Genomic DNA, 12,538 nt, shown 5'->3' with positions numbered 1-12,538 from the left:
TTTACTTATTCCATTGTTACAATTAAAATGCTGGAGAACAATTTACACACTTGAACATAGTAAGTCTTAGAGAAACTCACATTTCCCTGTGCGTCTTTTCCTGTTGGTCCATGTGACGAAGATAACTGGGGTTACCTACTGTAACCCAGCTTCTATGAGTAATGGCGCAGCCCTCTAAGGCTATCGCTATTGGGTTATCCCTCTGCGCCCCCGCGCAGCACTGAAACACTTGTAGTCCACGCCCACCCGCTAGGTGGGCTCCACCCTCGGGCCTCCTTCCGGTATAAATAGGAAGGTGGCCGGGCAATCTGCTCCTATACAATATAACTTTTCTTCAGCTATTCGTAGAGCCAGTGGGGCCCAGCGCTTAGAGGGCTGCGCCATTACTCATAGAAGCTGGGTTACAGTAGGTAACCCCAGTTCTATTTCGTATATGGCTTCGCCCTCTAAGGCTATCGCTATTGGGTTAAGGGCGAAGCATGATGTAGTCTGCGCCCCACTGGGTCCACCCGGCACTAGAAGAACAGACACACCTGCTCAATAACACCCCCTGCCTGTTGTGCCATGCGTAATGGCGCATCACCGTCCCTGGAACATAGCAAACATACCTGTTTTCCTGACGGGGTGAAGGCTGGGAACAATACATTCCGACCGCTGTGAGAAGTAGAGACGAAGGTCCCACCTTATCCTGCGATCATAGAGGGGGAACAGCCGCTCTCTCCGCGCCAGCCAGGTAGGAGAGCGCCCAGCTGGATCCCTGACGTTACTCACTCTAATCAGACACTTCGTACGAAGTGTATTAGAGGAAGGGAACATCCCTCTCCTACGAGGGGAAAAGGCCGCTCTCTGTGTGCCGAGAGGCAGGAGAGAGGCGCTCAGCTGGCTCCCTGACGTCACTCACTCTGACAGGACACCCAGTACGGGGTGCGTCATAGAGGAAAGGGAAACATCCCTCAAATACAATTGAATAAATGAACAGGGGGAAGACCAAGATGCAGCCGTGCAAATATCTTCCACTGACATTCCTCCGTGCAAAGCCGCGGAGGAGGAATTCCTCTGGTGGAGTGCGCATGTTCTCCGGGGCTCTACCGAGACATACGCCTGCGACACCGCCTCACACTTTTAGGCAAAGGGCTGCGAGGGAGTTTCCACACGCTGCATTTCACTCCGTCTCTCGCCATGAGGCGCGTACACGCCCAGAGGATGAGAGGTATGTGTATGCTGTCCACACGAGGCGTTATAACGGTGCTCGTGGATTTATTATGACCGTGTGTAGGAGGCATATCTGGGGCAGAGGAATGCCGCGAGCTCTGCAGTTTATAAACCAATAGGTTTAAAACAGCAGGCTTCTGCAGCAAATGAACCACCTCTGGAGTGTCCCCCTGTTGGAAGAGACCCCGGGGGATCACCACGTGACCAGCTGACGCCAACGCCGAGCAGCTGCGTCAGAGAGGGCTGTGTGGGTTGTGACATGCTTGAGGAGAGCTGTCAGTTCCTCCACTCGCTGCCGCGAGAGCCGCGCTCTGCTGGCTGAGTTTATCTTCTTCCAATTTCTTATGAAACCCAGGCTTGACAGATGCGATACGAGATGTACCGTCTGGAAAGCGACTTCCTCCCTGGAGTGAGCCAGCAAATAGCAGGTCGTCCAGAGGAAACCCCACTCTCATCCCCTCCTCTGTGTAGTGGCTCCAGCCTTCTCTACACAAAAATGGGAGGAGCTAGGAAATATCCGACGGCAGACGATTGTCTGGTCTGATATTCCCTGAAATGAGAAAATGCAGGAATTTCCTGTGTTTCGGGATGAGGGGTACGTGGAAGTATGCATCCTTCAGGTGGAAGTATGCATCCTTCAGGTGGAAGTGTGCATCCTTCAGGTGGAAGTGTGCATCCTTCAGGTGGAAGTGAACCAGTCGTCCTGGTGAACACATTCCAGCACCTGTTTGATCATCAGCATGTGGAATACTGACAGATCGAGGATGTCTCATTACCCCAGTCTTTTTCGGGATTAGAAAAATAACGGGAGTGAAAACCCCTGATTTTCCTCCCTTTGAGGAACCCTGGAGATATCCTGTTTCAACAGGAGTTCCAGCGGCTCGGATTGGAGCGCAAGACATAGCTTCTGGGAGGACAGGAGTGTTTCCTGTATCCCATTGAACTGTGGGGGGGGGGGGGGGGGGGGGGAGGCGAACTGCAGGACGTCTCCTCTGCTGATCAGCCTGCTCATCCATCTGTCCATCAGACCCGCGCACTGCCACTCTGAGAGCGGGCGCACGTGCTCGAGATGTGTTTGTGGTGGTCATGGTGACGAGCCACGCCAGAGCCCCTGCCGCCGCTGCCCGTGAGGCAACCCAAGGCGGGGGCCTCCACACGCTGCGTCTCACTCCGACTCTCATCATGAGGCGCGTACACGCTCAGGGGATGGATGGAGGTGTGTGCAGTGCTGCCCACATGAAGCGTTATAACGGCGTTCATGTGTTTAATAAGGCCGTGTGTACGAGGCGTATCTCGGACAGAGGAATGCTGCGAGCTCTGTAGGTTATTAACAGGGGTTAAAACCGGCAGGCGTCTGCAGCGAGCCCTGCGGTCTACTTAATCAACAGATTAGTGGCAGCCGGCTTAATTAGCGAGCTCTGCAGTGTATTAACCGATAGGTTAAATTAAAACCAGCAGAATTCTGCAGCGAGCCCTGATGCCGTGCCGCTGGGGCACTCAGCCTCCCGTGAGGCGAAAGGGCTGCGAGGAAGGCTGCGAGGAAGCCTCCACACGCTGCGTTTCACTCCGGCTGTCATCATGAGGCGTGTACACGCTCAGGGGATGAGTGGCGGTGTGTCCTGCCCTGTAGGCCGCCGCGGCTTTGTTGTCTGTGCGAATCAACACATGCTGATTCCGCAGCAACGGGGAAAAGTGCTGAATTACTCTCCGTACGGAGATCAATTCCAGCACATTTATGTGGAAAAACATGTGACATGCACGTTCCTCCCCACCCTGAGAGAGATGCGTCTGTGAACACCGAGGTGTGTGACGTAACTCTGCCCAGGGGAACCCCCTCTGACAGGACGTGGGGACTTTTCCAGCGTCACCACGCTGCGTGGTATGACACGTTGAAGGAGAGCTGTCAGCGTTTCCACTCTCTGCCGTGAGAGTCGTGCTCTCATGTGGGCTGAGTTCAATTCCACCCCCAGGTAAACAATACTCTGGGCTGGAACAGGACAGCTCTTTTCCCAGTTGATCATGAAACCCAGCTTTGACAGATGCGATATGAGTATACCGTCTGTAAAGCCGCTTCCTCCCTGGAGCGAGCCAGCAGCAGCAGGTCGTCCAGGTAAAAAGTACTCTCATTCCTCCTCTGTGTAGCGGCTGCAGCGCCGTCTCTACACACTTTGAAAAAGTACGAGGAGCCAGGGAATAGCCGAACGGCAGACGGCCTATTCCCTGGAATGAAAACCTCAGGAATGTCCTGTGTTTCGGAATGATGGCACATGGAAGTAAGTGGGTCTCATTCCCCCTGTCTTTTTCGGGATAAGAAAATAGCGGGAGTAATACCCCTGATTTTCTTCCTCCTGGGGAACCCTGGAAATAGTCTCTTTCAACAGGAGTTCCCGTAGCTCTGCTTGGAGCGCAAGACACTGTTCTCGGGATGTTAGGCATGTCACCTGTATCCCTTTGAACTGCTCTCATGGGCTTATTATGACCGTGTATAGGTGGCGTATCTCGGACAGAAGAATGCCGCGAGGTCTGTGGTTTAATAACCGAAGAGTCATAACCATCAGAAATCTGTCGCGAACCATGCCGCCTACTAATCATCAGATTGGAGGCAGTTGGTGTAATTATTGTGCTCCGCAGCTTATTAATCGATAGATTAAATAGCGCAGGCTTTTGTACCGAACCCGGCTGGCTATTAACCCCAGGGTGGGGGATATGTGACACACATGTGTAACTGATGACTCAGACCACGTGTTAGGAAATAAACAACTTTTATTTCGATCACACTCCCCCTCAAACCGTCAAGGTCGGTTTTGTTTTTTCGGTGGCTCTCGTGGAGTAGCCGCCGAACGGGAGTACCTCACTCCCCTCTTACCCCCCCTCTCTGGTGGGGGCCCGTCGGTGCGGGACGGTGCCCTGGAGGTGCGGGTCGGTGCCCCAGCCGCCGCTGACGGACAATTCTGACGCCTCGGCTGCTGTTGCTGCTGGTGTCTGTCCGTCTGCCGCTGTGGCCGGGTTGGTTGCTGCTGCTGCCGCTGGTGTCGCTGCTGCTTCACCGCTGGCTGGAGCCAACCGACGTGCTGGCGGATGTCCTCTGCCTGCTCCGAAGCCGCCTTCATGGAATCAACCATGGTCAGGAACTGGGGCCCGAACAGCCCGTCCGAGCTGATCGGAGCGTCCAGTAAGACCTTCCTGACTGGCTCTGTGACCGCTGCCTGCTGTAACCAGAGGTGACGCTGGATCTGTGTCATCCATGCCGTAATCCTCGCCTGGGACACTGCCACGGCTGCACACAGCGTGAGCGCCGTGCTGGCCGCCTTAGCGATCTCCTCCGACTCCTCTGGAGCCACGGTGGTGGATCGCTCGACCAACGTCACCACCGAGTTGGTCAGCAAAGCGATGTTGTTTTCCGCTGCTGACGCCTGGAACGCACACTAGTGCGCCCGGTCAGCCTGGCGGGCGACATACTGGTCCTTGGGGTCGGCCAACATAGGGCGCCGTCCGGCGACCAAGTTGGCCTGTCTTACCCCGAACAATGCCGTTAAGCTCGGTTCCAGAGCGGGGGTGGTTGGGAAAACCTCATCTGTGAAACCCTCCACCTTGGTGAAGGGGACAAGGGAGGCCACCAGAGCCCTCAAGCTCCTCGGGTTCGCCGCTGCACCTTCCTGATACCGCCTAATGGCGGGGAAGCGCGGCCAGATCAGATCACTCCTGCCCGTCTGCACCCGGGAAAACACGCCCGCCATGTCATCCAGAGCCACCCTCTCCCGTACTCGTGGAACGGGGAGACCTCTACATGCTGCTGCCTTGCCGAATATTTCCGGCAGCTCCAGCATGATGCCTCCCAATGCCGGTAGCGCCGTGGCCACGGAGAAGGGGACCACGTGCTCGACCGCCACCTCTGACTCTCGCTCCGACCCCGTCTCCCCCGTCCGGGGAAGAGGGGGAAGGGGAGAGCCGCATGGCGGCTTTTTTTTTTTTTCCCCAACAAATAATATTTTATTTTTTTAATCTAAAATAGTTCATAGATTACGTTCTAATCTAACAAATAGATACATTTAAAAATCAAGCGCGTCACCCATTACCGTGGAAACAACAACACGGCTAGCATACTACGAAGATGGACAGATTTTTAAAACGACCGGTTACGGCTACAAATGAAGTAAATGAAAAACAAAAAACAAAAGTAAGGAAATACGATGAGGAGTATCTCCAATATGGATGTATTGAAGTGGAAGGGAAACCGAAATGTCTGATATGCCTGCGGTGTCTTGCCAATGAGGCGATGAAGCCTGCCAAATTGAAGAGGCACCTCGAGACCAAGCATCCAGATTATGTAAAAAAAGACCGGGCTTTTTTTGAGAGGAAGGTTGAGGACTAACGCCAGCAACAACAACGGATGGTTAATGTTACGTCTGTTTCTGCTAAAGCGGAGCGGGCATACCTGGTAGCGCAGAGGATTGCTAACGGTACGTCCACACAGCAGCTTTACGGTACGTCCACACAGCAGCTTTAGACGAATCTTCCACCGCTTCCAACGCTTCTCTGCCCATTGACATTGAATGGGGATGACGTCACTTTGCCTCGCTTTTCGCCAAACTGCATTGTGGGGGAGCGAAGCGAAGATTTCCAGGATGTCCAGGATTCAAAAGTTGAGCAATGTTCAACTTTTGAAGCTGAGCTGGAAGCGTCAGCCAATCAAACCGCGTGTAAGCAGGGAGAACCAGACCGCAGTTCATTTCCTCATATTCCAAACGAGAAGTTACGGTAGCAAATCACCCGGTTCTTAACGACCAGAACTATTAACGGGATACAAACCGGAGGAACCAGGCATGGAGGCAGGTGGCAGAGACAGGGGCTGAAACTCGTAGGTTTTCGCCTGTTTGGGGAGTTTATATATATATATATATATTGCTCGCATAAAATCCCCGGGGTCTTTTGCTTTGTATGACGGGGGAGGGAGATTCATGTGATTGGTTGTTGGTCGCGTTGCTCACAAAAAATCCCCAAGCTTTCAGACACGCCCAGCTCCAAGATTTTCAAGATTTTTGAAAAGCTGCTGTGTGGACGTAACGTAAGGCGCGAAAGCCCCACACAATAGCGGAGGAACTGCTGCTCCCTGCTGCGGTGGATCTGTGTGAGGTGATGGTGGGGAAAGATGCGGCTGCCAAATTGAGAAGTGTACCTCTGTCAAATGACACCATCAGACGACGAATTGAGGACATTTCTGCTGATATCAAATCACAACTGCTGGAAAGACTGAGAGGGTCTAAATTTGCGGTTCAATTGGATGAGTCCACTGATGTGTCCGGCTCTGCGCAGCTCATCGCGCTGGTTCGCTACCCGTGGGAAGGAAGGATTCAGGAAGATTTTTTATTTTGGTTGCTCGTGCCAAGGAGCGCAATCCAATGATGATAGCTACCCACTGCATGCTGCACAGGCAGGCTCTGGCGTCAACATCGTTGAGTCCTGAGCTACACTCCGTTCTCAGCACGGTGGTATCTGTGGTCAACCACATCAAGTGTAAGCCACAGTCCCGTTTATTCGGCCAGCTCTGCAGGGAGATGGGCGCAGGACAGGACACCCTGCTGTTCCATTCAGAGGTGCGTTGGCTCTCCCGTGGAAAAGTGCTACAGCGGGTGTACGAACTGCGCTCAGAGCTGTGTGAGTTCATCCAGAATGACAAGCCAACCACTGCAGCACTCTTCTCGGACCCCGAATGGATCGCACAGCTCGCCTACCTCGCAGATGTGTTCAACTTATTGAACGATCTCAGTTTGTCCGTTCAATGCAGATATGCCTCTATCCTGGAGGTAAGCGACAAAATCCAGGCATTCCGTGCCAAAACAGCGATCTGGAGAAGGCAGGTGCAAAATGGTATTACAGACATGTTCCCCCAACTCACAGAGTTTCACATAACTAAGTAAATAAGTAAATAAATAAGTAAGTAAATAGTCATGGCGGCGCGCACAGTCGCAGCGGCTCGTAGCTCTTCCTTTCTGTGCTTTATATGTGTGTTTTCGTCCGTATGTCTACTAGCCAATGTTACGGTTAGCAGTGCGAATCCTATGTACAGCCGCAGGGACCTACTTACGATAGGATTACAGTGCAATGTGGCGATAACAAGTGCATTTTCGCACTCCCACAATATACCGGAAGAGATAGCCAGGACACCGGGCTCTCCGTGGATTGTTGTCGGCTCCACCAGGCATCGGAGGCGGAGGAGGAGCAGGAAGCAGAAGCGGGGTTGCCGGTCCGGTCAACTGGCTAAGCTAAGGAGACAACCTCACAAACCACCGCTACCCAGCATCTTTCTCACGAACGCCAGATCCATCCTCAACAAAATGGATGAACTAAACCTACAGATGTCTGAAAATAAATACGTACAAGATTGTTGCATCCTGATCATAACGGAGACATGGCTACACCCACTTATCCCAGACGGAGCCATTGAGCTAGCGGGGCGAACAGCATACCGCTGGGACAGAAACATCGACTCTGGTAAAAGCAGGGGAGGAGGGTTATGCATTTACGTAAATAACAACTGGTGCAAGGATGCCATAATCATGGACAGTCATTGCTCTTCAGACCTGGAGTACTTGACGGTGAAATGCAGGCCTTTTTACCTCCCTCGTGAGTTTACCGTTGTCATAGTAACAGCTGTTTACATACCACCAGATGCTAATGCTAAAATAGCGCTAGGCTACCTGCACAGTGCTATCAATTCACAACAAAGCACATATCCCGAAGCCGCCCATATCATAGCTGGTGATTTCAACCATGCAGACTTGAAGACAGTTCTCCCAAAGTTTGTACAACACATAAAATGTGCTACCAGGGGTAAAAACACATTGGATAAGGCCTACTCAAACATTAAGAAGGGATTTAAGTCTGTACCACTACCACATCTAGGGCAGTCAGATCACCTGTCCATCCTCTTAACCCCAGCATACACCACTGTCAGGAGGAAAACTCAACCCACCACAAAGACTGTTAAAACATGGCCTGAAGGAGCTTCCTCGCAGCTACAGGATTGCTTCGAAAGGACTAACTGGGATATTTGTGAGGTTCAGGACTTGGAGGAGTACGCATCAACTGTACTCTGCTATATACAGAACTGTGTGAATAATGTGACTGTTGAAAAACGTATTCAGATATACCCCAACCAGAAGCCCTGGATGACGAAGGAGGTCAGAGCTCTCCTCAAGGGCCGAAACATCGCCTTCAGGTCTGGTGATAGTGCTCAATACAGTGCAGCTAGAGCCAACCTGAAGAGAGGCATCAGGGATGCCAAAGTAGCCTACAAGAGGAAGATTGAGGACCACTTCACCAACAACGATCCACGGCGGGTGTGGCAAGGTATACAGCACATCACCAACTACAAGAACAATAACAGCACAACGGTTGACGGGGACGCCTCACTGGCAGAGGAACTTAATTGTTTCTTTGCTCGTTTTGAGGTCAATGCAGTAGAGACGGACACAACAACCTCACCAGCATCCAACAGTCACACCCTCACGGTGCAGGAGCATGATGTGAGGCGTGTGCTCAGAGCGGTGAACCCGAGGAAAGCTGCAGGCCCTGATGGCGTGACGGGAAGGGTGTTGAAGGAGTGTGCAGACCAACTTACGGAGGTCTTCACAAAGATCTTCAACCTGTCACTCTCCAAATCCATCATCCCTTCATGCCTGAAATCTGCCACAATCATCCCTCTGCCGAAAAAAAACAAAATCTCCAGCCTCAACGACTACCGTCCGGTAGCACTCACACCGCTCATCATGAAGTGTTTCGAGAGGCTGGTCCTGCAGCACATCAAAACCATTCTCCCACCCACCTTCGACCCAAATCAGTTTGCGTATAGAGCAAATAGGTCTACAGAGGATGCCATCGCCACTGTCCTTCACAGTGCACTGTCCCACCTTGAACACCAGGGGAGCTATGTGAGGATGCTCTTTGTTGATTACAGTTCTGCCTTTAATACAGTCATCCCGGGAAGATTGGTTTCCAAGCTATCTGACCTAGGATTTTCCCCAAACATCTGCCAATGGATTAAGGACTTCCTAACTAACCGCCCCCAGACAGTGAGAATAGGCCCTCACCTCTCCTCCACCCTCACACTCAGCACCGGTTCACCACAAGGCTGTGTGCTGAGCCCCATGCTCTACTCCCTGTACACCTATGACTGTGCCCCCACTCACCCCACCAACACCATCGTCAAGTTCGCGGACGACACAACCGTGGTTGGACTGATCACAAGAGGAGATGAGTCAGCCTACAGGGATGAAATCCAGAGACTGGCAGTGTGGTGTTCAGATAATAACCTTGTTCTGAACTCCATCAAAACAAAAGAACTCATTATAGACTTCAGGAAAAACAGCACAACACCAGATCCACTGTACATCAACGGCAACTGTGTGGAAAGGGTTCCCGCCTTCAGGTTCCTCGGCACACACATTGCTGAAGATCTATCCTGGTCTATCAACACCACAAGATCTGTGAAAAAGGCCCAGCAGCGATTCCACCTCCTGAGGATCCTCAGGAAAAACAACCTGGAGGAGAAGCTTCTGGTGTCTTTCTACCGCTGCTCCATAGAGAGTGTGCTGGCATATTGCCTAACCACGTGGTGTGCCAGCTGCTCAGAAAAGGACAGGAAAGCCCTTCAGAGGGTCATCAACACAGCCCAGAAGGTCATCGGCTGCTCACTGCCTTCTCTGGAGGAACTCTTCAGCCAACGTTGCCTCAACAGAGCAGGCAAAATAATTGCAGACTCTTCACACCCTGGACACTTCCTGTTTGCTCTTCTGCCCTCCGGTAGACGCTACAGGTCAATTCAATCAAGGACAAACCGAATGAAAAACTGTTTTTACCCCAGAGCCATACGAGAACTGAACACCGTCAAACGCTGAACTGAACAGTTACAACTTCCAACTGCACTACTTTTTAATAGTTGTATTAACTTATGAACTGATCGACATCAGAGATGCAAAATATCATCCCTGTGTTGTTTTTTTATATTGTAAACTGTATTTAAATAATGTGCGGGCATGTATGGATGTGTGAGCATGTTTAATGTGCATATGTTTATATAGATAATATATGTATTCGTTGTATGTGGAAATGCACTGCGAGGATTGCTTTTTTAAATTTCGTTGTACCTGGTGCGATGACAATAAAGGAATTCTATTCTATTCTATTCTAACTAAGACTATAAAAGTGTAAAAAATAGGCTACGTCAGATTATTCCAAGGGACATACATGTCAAATCAAGTCAATTTTTATTTATATAGCCCAAAATCACAAATCAGAATGAGGGGGTCCTTGGTCTATTCTCTACCTTGTAAGGGGTCCTTGGCTGAAAAACAATTGAGAACCTCTGCCATAGCGGACCTAATAGAGAAGCAAACGAAGCATATCTGAAAGTGCAAGCCTGGACGGCAAAACTTTATACCCAGTATATTGCCATAAATATGATGATGGATTATCAGTAAACATTTCTACGTGACACAAAGACATTGGATTAACCTTGAGCGGCGTTTTTATTCCGTTGAACACAACTATTGATCACAAATCAAAAAAGGTAAGGCGTAATTATTGTAATATTTTTGAAACCGGATGTTGTTTACTTTCTCTTTTCTGGCTGATAACTCCAGGAATTCGAGGTCGTACAGTGATGACATTACATGTGTGGAATCTGTGGAGTCTCAGCTTTAAATCGTATTTATATCTTGTTTGGGCAGTTAAGATAGTAATAAGGGCATTTCTACCGTGAGTTCTGTGTAAAAAAGCGTTAGCATTAGTTAGCATTTTTTCAATCAATGCTAATTCAAAGGCTTGGTATTACTCTTGTGTTTTTTTTAGCTAACAATTGTTCTTATTGTCAGTTAGCGGAGTTTCTTACCTTTAAAAGGGTATGAAACATTAATAGTTTCATAAATGTTAAGAAGCCCTGAGACATAGTCTCCAAAAAAACTGTGGGAGGGGTCCACTGGGGGGACCTTCGGGCTTAAGAGGTTGACATAGTGTAATAATAATTGCTGACACCACTGGTTAAGGCTTTGGAAATTGTTCCTCTTCTTGTGTATTATCCTAACCCTAACCCAACATTGATTTTGAGTAAATCGGTAACATGACCTGGAAGGTATTGAAGAAATAAGCTACATTTTCCATCAAAATATTAATATAAAATATTTAGAGTATTAAAATGCAATAAAAAGAGGTGTGTCCTATGCAGCCAGTGTAGTTCTTTGACCCAGCATTGATTTTGAGTGATTAGGTCACATGACCTGGAAGGTATTGAAGAAATAGGCTACATTTTCCATCATAATATTAATATAACAATATTTAGAGTATTACAATGCAATAAAAAGAGGTGTGTCCCATTCAGCCAGTGTAGTTCTTTGACCCAACATTGATTTTGAGTAAATCGGTCACATGACCTGGAAGGTATTGAAGAAATAAGCTAATTTTTCCATCAAAAATAATAATACAACGTATTTAAAGTATTACAATGCAATAAAAAGAGGTGTGTTCAACAAATGCATGCTCTAGCGTGGATTTACTTCACATTCACTCGATCGGGAAGCTGTCGATTTATTAAAAAGAAAAATGTTCTTGTGTAATTGAAAAGTCATTTGTTGATGGTCCCTAAGTGAAATCCTCGTTTCGCGGAGAAGATCTCCCTGTCGTATACAGCCAGCAGCAGGGGAAACTGACGCTGCTGGCGGGTCCGCGAATGTCCAACCTAAACTAAATTCACCGCGGTGTATCTGCATGTTCTGCTTGTCAAGTGCAACAGCTTCATCTTTCAGTAAGCAATGTCCCTGAAAATATGTGGGCACTACTGTCTCATAGCATAAGATCCTGGTTTACTTATCTCTGCCCCTTTGGTAGTATGTAGTCTGTAGCCTTAATAGTTGGTCTAACGATCTTGTGGGCGGCAGTGAAAGGCAAAAAGACAATACATTAAAAATAAAAATGCAGTTGAGATATTGGAAACTACTGTCTGTCGCATCTGTATGTGCCACCATCACCATGGCTTGCTGCAGAATACACTGCACAATATACTGCAGCAACTAGCTATTTATACAGTTTTACTACAGTGTTGAGTAAATAAGTGCAATTTTATGTTTTGAATATTGTCTACAAAGGACGTCTTTGGCTTGCCTTTCCTCTCCAACACACTCTCCTCTGTAGCGCCGTTTGCTGTAATTTCATGGTCAATTCACTGTCATTTTATTACGTTTTGAATGAGTGCTTGCTGTTGGGTATTGATACTGACATGGATTATTATTAATAAGACACAGTCCACTTTCTATAACACAAAAATGTATGTGTT

At 49.2% G+C, this 12,538-nt stretch overlaps 1 protein-coding gene and 1 long non-coding RNA gene across 2 annotated transcripts in view; one reads left to right on the top strand and one right to left on the bottom strand.

Moving 5' to 3' along the window:
* Positions 1 to 12,538, top strand: part of ryr2a (ryanodine receptor 2a (cardiac)) — a 321,872-nt gene that overhangs the window by 82,457 nt on the left and 226,877 nt on the right. The window lies entirely within an intron of this gene.
* Positions 1 to 12,538, bottom strand: part of LOC117464540 (uncharacterized) — a 26,840-nt gene that overhangs the window by 13,541 nt on the left and 761 nt on the right. The window lies entirely within an intron of this gene.

This window comes from Pseudochaenichthys georgianus, chromosome 19 (genome assembly GCF_902827115.2).
Source record: "Pseudochaenichthys georgianus chromosome 19, fPseGeo1.2, whole genome shotgun sequence".
Classification (NCBI taxonomy): Eukaryota; Metazoa; Chordata; class Actinopteri; order Perciformes; family Channichthyidae; genus Pseudochaenichthys; species Pseudochaenichthys georgianus.
This window is presented reverse-complemented; position numbering and strand designations above follow the sequence as displayed.